The sequence below is a fragment of the Chrysochloris asiatica genome, unplaced genomic scaffold (genome assembly GCF_000296735.1).
Source record: "Chrysochloris asiatica unplaced genomic scaffold, ChrAsi1.0 scaffold00270, whole genome shotgun sequence".
Lineage (NCBI taxonomy): Eukaryota > Metazoa > Chordata > Mammalia > Afrosoricida > Chrysochloridae > Chrysochloris > Chrysochloris asiatica.
Window position 1 is genome coordinate 588,142 of NW_006408788.1, and position 8,710 is coordinate 596,851.

Below are 8,710 nucleotides of genomic sequence, written 5' to 3' on the forward strand. Positions count from 1 at the left end.
AAAGCCCTGGGAATACACATTACAGTATAGACAAATCCTAGAAACTGCCTAAGGCACTCAGAGATTCAAAAAATTTACTGTAGCTTTAGAGAAGGGAAGACTAGTAGGTTGTTTTTTTTTTAGTTTTTAAAGCAACTATGTCTACAACATGGTTTTTACTAGAAAAGTACTCTGAAATCGTCAATCTTTACACTTATTTTCACTATTTACCAAATGTAAACCAACTGTCAAAGGAGAAACCACTTGTGTTTTATCTGCTATGAATTTGAAGTAACTAAGGCAGCACTGTCCCTCTGGATAAAGCAGAACATCAGTTTGAAGTTCATTTGCCCAAAAGCAAAGTATGTTGTTACTACATGCCCGCTAGTCAGTTCCGGCCCATAGAGACCCTGTGTAGGGTTTCCGAGGAGTGGCTGGTGAGTTTGAACCACTGACCTTGCAGTTCAAACTGCTCTTGTGGTTTAAACTGTGCTTTTCCTTACAGAGCTACACTAGAACTACAACGACAAAATATAGGGCTTAATATTTGTGACTCCAAGCCTACTGTATTTTGGAGGAGGGGGCCTTAGTGTTACAGTGGTTAAAGCACTTGTCTACTAATTAAAAAGATCAGTGCTTTCATCCCAGCAGCTGCTCAGCAGGAGAAAGATGTGGCAGTTAACTTCCTTAAAGATTACAACCTCTAAAACTCTGTGGAGTATTTCTGCTCTCTCCTTTTGGGTTGCTATGAATTGGAATAGCCTAGAAGGCAGTTTTGTGTTTTTTTCTTTTTTTGACATTTTAGCAGAGACAATGATTTCTCCTAATTTGCAAATACCTGAGCCTGAACAGGGCAGAAATAGAACCCATTGAGATAGCAGCTTCTTTTCCACCCCTGAGCTCATGAAACGGAATCAATTCATCTGTGACAAAACAGCATTGTCTGTCCTTGTGGTACATCTTCAACTCTGTCTACTTAGAATCTTAGTTTCTGGAATAGCCCCTTCCCTCTTTTAGACTTTCTGAATAAGATCAACACAGTGGCAAGGAATTGTCTGAGATCTGACCTTGAACAACTTGCTTTCCTGTTTCAGACCCTTATTGGGGGGAAACATTGTATACAGCCCTGAACCCCGAGTTTCCTCACCAGAAGACTTGATTTCAGCATCAGCAGGGTCACTGTATTGGCATCCAGTGTATTTCAGACCCAGTGACCTGTCATCTGTCTCCTCACCTGCTTACATGCTGATTCATTGATGAGCTGGCATCGCAGGCCCCGCCTCCCAGAGAATGGTCTGTCAGGTTGCAGTAGCTTCTGGAGCCAGGGGCTTGCTGAGCTGAACCATAGCTGGGTTACAAGTGTGAGCTAACAGCCTATCTGTTGCCACAGAAGAACTTGATGACTGTACTATGAAGCAGCCTGCCCTCACCACACTGGGCTAGTTGTAGATGTATCCGGCAGCTCTAGCTTTTTAAAGGAATTTCTGATTCAGGCATTCAGAGCTAATTCCAGGAGTTGTCAGGCAGCCTGGGATAGAAACTGAGACACAAGTTTCCCCTCAGAGACGGTCTTTTTATTTTTCCATTGGCAAAGACTTCTGGCTTTCTCAGAGGAATACCTTGTTGCTTAAGATGAGTGGATGTAGAAAGCGATGTAAACGTGAAATACTGAAATTTGCCCAGTACCTTCTCAGACTATTAACAGGTTCTCTTCATACAGGTAATGACTTTTTGTTTTGTTTTAAATAGAGGCTCATAGAGCATGGTAACGAAGTTGAAACGGAAGCGGGGACGGCTCCCTAGGTCTGTGTTGTGATGCCTTTTAATGTTGCCAATAAAATGCAATGATGAGTGTTTGCTGAGAGTCACGTTTCTAAAAATGTGTGCAGTGCAGCTCGAGTTCTGGGGTAGAAGTGGATTCTATGGGTGGATCTCGTATGTCTTCTTGGCAGGTTGGCTGTGAACTGTGCTTCAGTCTGAAGAAGCAGTGTCTGCAGTGTAGAAAGATTTTTTGGAAGAAAAAAAAATAATAAATGCCTGACTGGTGTGAGGATTTTTCTCGTTTTTTGTTTGCTGCAGTTTGCTGGAAAATCACCTGTCAGTCTTTCCTGGAGGTGTTTACTTAGAAATTCTCTAGAACTCTTTGACAAGGACACACCATGGATTTGTTTCCGGCAAGTGCTCCTAGACCTTGGCAGGGAAAGAGTTAAGGACCTTGCTTGTGGATTTCTGAATTCCTTGCAAAATGTGAGCAAAATGTGAAAACAAGCTGCACCCGAAAATGCCCGTGAGAGGTTGGATATTTGTTTCAAAGCAGTGGGTTTCAATTTTTTAAAAAATGTGCACGATGGAAATAGAAACTCTATTTAAGTCTAAGTGTTGATAACAGGAAAATATTTTTAAGATGTTCCAAAATTATGGGGTGAAACCAGCAGCTTTGTTGCCCATGAAATTTCCTGGTCATGCTGTCATTAACTTCGGTGACAGGTGCGGTTAGAACTATTTAACTCAGAGAATAGATATTTTTAATGGACTGTCAAACTTCAGGAAGACAATGGCTTGTTAATATAATTCTGCACTTTGATTCTAGCCCTGAAGAACTGTTTTTAGCTGTTTGATTTCAAATGCTGACTTTTATTCGTCTTCTTGTATTCTAAATCATGAGAAATAAACTCCCACAATATAATGAGAGATGGATTTGAGCAAGATTTTCTCTTGAGAAGTAAACTTCTGAACAGAATTGTGTTGATGGTTTTGTTGACAAGTTGATAAAGGAAACCAATTGTGAAAGAAGGATGTTGACAATCAACTGCTTTCTGAAGACAGTATTAAATATTAACAGATAGGAATGCATTCTAATCAGATGCTAAACCATAAGTATTGCAAACGGGAGTGACATTAGATGTTTCTGAGAATAAGCTTTGAGAGGCCAAGTTTTGCCAACTTGGAGCTCTGTTGTATTCTCCACTCTGCCTGTACATTTCTATTAGAAATTCTCGATTTCATCAATACTGCTTTGAGGTGCCCTGGACACTTGCTTTAAACACTCAATGTAGGATGATGGTTTGCCATTTGTGATACCATGTCGCACCCAGCAATGTGTAACATGTAATCTTTTATTTTGCTGTGAATTAAATGAAATTCAAGAAGTATTTAATAAAAGACAGTGTTCCATGAGATTTCTAAGGCTGTCTGCTTTTTCCTCTTTGATTTGGCATTTCCAAGATTCTACCTGTTTCTTCCTGGCTCTGGTGCAGTACTTTGTCTCCTCGGTTCATCACTCTGTTTATATATAGTTTACTTTAACTTCTGATTGCCAAGACATTTAGGGAAAGGGAAATTGATGGTGATGTGTTAAGCCATAAACATTAAATAAAAAATGCAGTGGTTGTCTAATGACTAGATGGTAATTTATAATATACAATGTATGGAAAACTGGTATAGAAACAAGTTAATCCTTATTCCACGCATACTCAGAAATCAGTACAGATGTGATCACTTTTCTTCATGATCCACAGGAGGAAAAAGATACTCTAGTGTCTTTGAACTTTAAGACTAGGGCTGATAGATTATCATGAAGTTGTAAGGCAGTTTGATTACCTGGAAAATGTGATTACAGCAACTTTTAGATTGGAAAAATTCTTTTCACCTCAAGTTGCTAATGTGAAATCCAGTCAGAATCCTTAAAACTGCTCAAAATGCTTCTTGGAAAAGCCAACTTATGTATTTACTAGATCCTCTGATAATACACACTGTTCATATTGCAGAGCTTAATGTAAAATTCATTAGGGTGCTTTCAACTTCCTTAGCCAGCAATTAATGAAGAAGTAGGAAGCAAAATGGAATTAGTTTTTTGTTTTGTTTTGTTTTGTTTTAAGGTTGTATATGCAAACAGCTTCTAATTGTATCCTGAGCAATCAGCATTTATCTGTGTGGTTATCAGGAATCTAAAACAATGCGAATATGCCTTAGATCTCCCCCCCCCCCCTTTAACAAGTCAGTTACTGTTTGTCTTTTGAATAATGATATGATCTCAGTAAATCATGATGATGCCTTTCATTTGAAAACAGGTTAATTCTGAAATACAAAAATTTGTATTATTGACAGTTGCCTGTTGTTTGATACTAATGTGGCCCATGCCTTTATATAAACAGAGAATCTGAAGCATGAAGACATTTTTATGTACTCGAGTTTTGCTTTGGTTTATTATCTTACTTATGTTATCGTAAGTCCGAGGACCATAATCTTCTGTTTTAAGTGCTCTTCATGGCAGTTTGTTAATTCCTAGGATTGTTTATACATAAAGCTTTTAATTAGTGATGTTTTACAAAAAACACTGTGATGCTAGAAAGTACAAATTTAATGGGAAAGATTTGTTGGGCTGAATAAGAGAGATTTACTTTACCAGGAATTTTATCTTTACGCATTTTTATCATTGCAAATCACTTTTCAGAGTCATTGTTACAAACATAAGCATGTTTAAGGATACCTTGCTATGTGCAATAAATCTCAAAAATCTATACTACAAATGTTACATGTCAACAGCCACTGTGTTCAGCTCAGTGTAGGGTCAGTTATTCTAAATCCTTCTCAGCTGGAAATGTGGCTCTGGACACAACATATTATATTTAATCCTAGGCCAGACTCATGCCACTCAATAGACTCTTGTATGTCTAGATTAAGGAGAATTAGTTATGAGGAGTGATCTAGTAAAATGACACTTATCCTATTGATGCGCAATTTGCAAAACTTCAGAGCCCATAGTAACGCCAGTAATACTGAATGAAATTGCAGATAATCAAGTTTTATGTTTCTTCCTTTTCTGTGATGTTTAATTTTGTGTTTTTTTGTTTTTTTTTCCCCCAGTACTTTATTGCAGGCTGTTTTGACATTTATCAAGTCTCAGTTTTCATGAAAAATCAAGAACTGGACACATTTTCCTATTAGCCCATATTTTCCCAAACATATGTCTGAGGTGGATTTTGCCTGGAGCTCTGTGTCAGAGTTTGAGACAGCAAGATATAGGTGTTGTGAAATTCAACTCTACACCTGAGGCAAGCAAAAGCAATTTATCACCCCCCCCCCAAAATTCCTATTCAATAATGCCATTTCTGTTTCATTAGTGGGCTAACGTCAAACTGAATTCAATTATATTACTCAACGTCAAATTCAAATAGAATTCAATTATATTACGTAAAACACTTGAAAAGTATTCATTACACAATCAAGAAGAGAACTTCCATTTAAGGAAGTGGGAAGTCTAAACAAACAAACAAAACACACAGAATGTTTATTTCACAGGTTTGCCTTGTGTTTCCAGCCTTGACTTGACATAATTGACATTTTCCTGGAACAAGTTATTTACAAGGATAGTGAAGGTAAAGATTTGGAGCATTGGTATGCTGTTTTTAAAGGATGAAGAGAAAGAAGGAAATGACCCTCAACAAAACCATAGAATTCATAAAGCATGTCTCTGGCCATGTGGCCTCATCTTTCTGTTCCCACACTGTCTTCGTTACAAATCCCAGGCCACATTTCAACCCTCTGGATTTTTCTACCCAGTCCTCCATGCCTGCCACATGTGAAAATAGGACAGCCACAGCTCATGTAAAGGATACACTCCTGAAGAGTCCACATAATTCAGAATTTACAGCCTTCCAGATTAATCCCAGTAGAAAATGACAGGCATTTCAATTTTGCAATTCATGTGGCCTGGCATGTGACCATCGAGTAGACACAGTTTATGTTCAGATGACCTGCCAGTTCTGAAATTATGCTATTCTTGACTAATTTCTTTTTCTAATTCAGTCTTTCTAATGTTTCTGATAAAGTGTGATTATAATAATATTTCCTGTCTCATGATAAGAAATTTGCATTGTACTGATAGACGTGAAATGCCACCATGCTGAGCTTGGTTGAGTTTTGCTCTTCCTTCTATTAAAACTTGCTCTTAGGGGAGAAGAAACGAGGAAAAACGCTGCTTGCGTTGTTGTTAAGTGCCATTGACTTGGTACTGACTCATAGTTTGTTTCCGAAGTGCAGCTGATGGGTTTGAACTGCCGAGCTTGTAGTTAGCAGTCCTATGTGATCATGTTTCTTTTCCAAATCAGAACTTTGAATTTGTAGGAGCCCTACTACAATGGTTCAATGCTACGTTGCTAACAGAAAGTCAGCCGTTTGAACCCACCAGCTACTCCATAGGAGATATGTGGGGCAATCCGTTTCCGTAAAGATTTACAACGTTAAAAATCATATTAGGCTGTTCTACTCTGTCGCTGGAGAAAGATAACATGTTTGGTAAGGTGGAGGGTCAGAGAAAAAGAGGAAGACCCCAATGAGATGAATTGGCCAAGTGGCAGCATCGATGGACTCAGGCATGGCAAAAGTAGTAAGGTTGGCCCAAGATCGGGCAGTGTTTTGTTCTGCTGTGCATAAGGTCACTATGGGTCAGTACCGACTCGATGGCACCTAACAACAACAACAACAACAACAACAACAACAACAACTCTGTCATTTAAGGCGCTCTGGTAGCGTAGTGGTTACGAGTTAGACTGCTAACCTCAAGATCAGTAGTTCGAAACTACCAGTGTTTCTAAGGCAGAGATGAAACTATCTGCTCCTGTAAAGAATTACAGCCTTGGGAACCCTATGCAGGGTTTTTATGAGTTGGAACCAACACCACCACCACCGTTCTGTCATATGGGATCCAAATATGGCACGGTAAGATAAGCACTGGACTGGATGGTTGGTTTGAACCACAAGGTCCTTCGTATAAACTTACCAGCCACTCTTTGGAAACCTTATACAGGATCTCTGTGAGTCTGAAGTGATTTAAGAACACTCTGTCATATACGGTTGCTCTGAGTCAGAACCAACTCAATGGTGATGCGCATAGTTTATTATGATTATTATTACCAATGCGTTTAACTTTGTAGTCAAGAGCTATGGAACGTTTTTGGGGGTTTCAGGCCTGGTTTGATGCCTCCTCCATGAGATATATTGACACAGTAACCATAGCAAATGTGCTAACCATCAATGAGGTTAATAGTCATGAAGATGGTGCATGACTGAAAAGGATTTCTTTCTGTAATGTATAAAGGTCACCATAAGTCAGAGTTAATTTGATGCCATCTGGTAGCGTAGTGGTTACGAATCGGGCTGCGAACCTTAAGGTCAGCGGTTCGAAACTACCATCTGCTCCGCGGGAGAAAGATGAGGCTTTCTACTCTCGTAAAGATTTACACCCTCGGAAACCCTATACAGGGTCGCTATGGGTCGGAACCGACTCGATGGCACATAACAACAACAACAATATCAAGAGCAATGCATCTTACAGGTTCTGCCATTGAAACCAAATCTGGCCAGTAGGCAGAACACTTGTGGAGGTAGAGTACTGGTTGTTCTGTTAATTTCAGAAAGAAATCTTCACAGTAATGTCTCATTGTATTGTTTTCTAATGGTGTTCGCATGAGCGAACTTGTCATATTTCTAGATAAGTCATAGGATTCCTATTCTGCACCTACATATTTTATATTATCCATGTAGCTTCTTTGTGGATTTTCCGTGTGTAGTTCTTTAACTTTGGAGTTTCAAAATAAATCTACACTTTCAAACAAGATGCCGCTGTTTTCAAAGACAATGCCATTGTAATCAGTCAAGCTACATGATACATTATAGAGGATGATGCTATTGCAGGCCAGTAGGATATAGTTATGGTTTATGTTGGTTGGTTTTGATGATGGATATTCTTTGATAAAGTGCATGTTGTCTCCAAGGTCCTTTTCCATCATTGAGATATATTTGTCAGTTGTGAAGTTATGCTCTAAGGAGCCACCCCCAATAATGGAAGAAAGCAAAGCCATGGTGGAAATCAACCTTATTTGTAGAAATCAGAAAACTGTCTCAATATATGCCAAACAGTTTCTCAAGCAAACCAATTTTCAAAAAGTCTCTCCATGTTTTGTTTTGTTTTCCCTGCCTGATAAACTTATTGTAGTCATACCAAAATGTCTCCAGATATTTGTTATTTTGGACCTTTTTCCCTTTACATTTTTGAATGTAGATTCATAGGTTTATGCAGCAGATCAACATATAAAAATGACTAGATGTAGTCAACTGATCTTTATTTTCTAACTTCAGGATGAGTTAGAGAACAGAGTTGATGAGTGAGAGAGAAGACTGTACCAAATTCTGGTTGGGGACATAAACTTATAAAAAATTCCCTCGTCACTGGTCACCCTTCTTTATGTGTCTTTTGTCTGTTTCATGATCCAACTGTGTTTTGCTCCCTCTAATACATTTTCATCATGGCTTTAATGACCTTCATATGTGCATTGTTGTTGTTAAGTGCCATAGAGTTGGTTCTGACTCATAGAAAACCTATACAGGGTTTTCAAGGCTGTAATCTTTGAGGGAGCAGAAAGCCCATTTTGCTCTGGGAGTGACTGGTGGGCTCAAATCGCTGACCTTGTGCTTTGCCATCTAGTGCCCCCACGCTTCCCATCATATAAATATATAACATGGCTCTCTTCTGAGAATATGTCATATGAGAACAGCTCCTTTTTTCTTCCCAGTGGTGTTTCTGGAGGATGACAGAATACACAGATCAAGGGTCAGTAGTCAATGCTCTGGCCTTAATTGTGTGGCATTGTAGAAGCCACCAGGCTCTCCGAGTAGAATCAACTAATCCATAACATGAGGCTATTCCTACACATGTGCCTACTGTTTACAA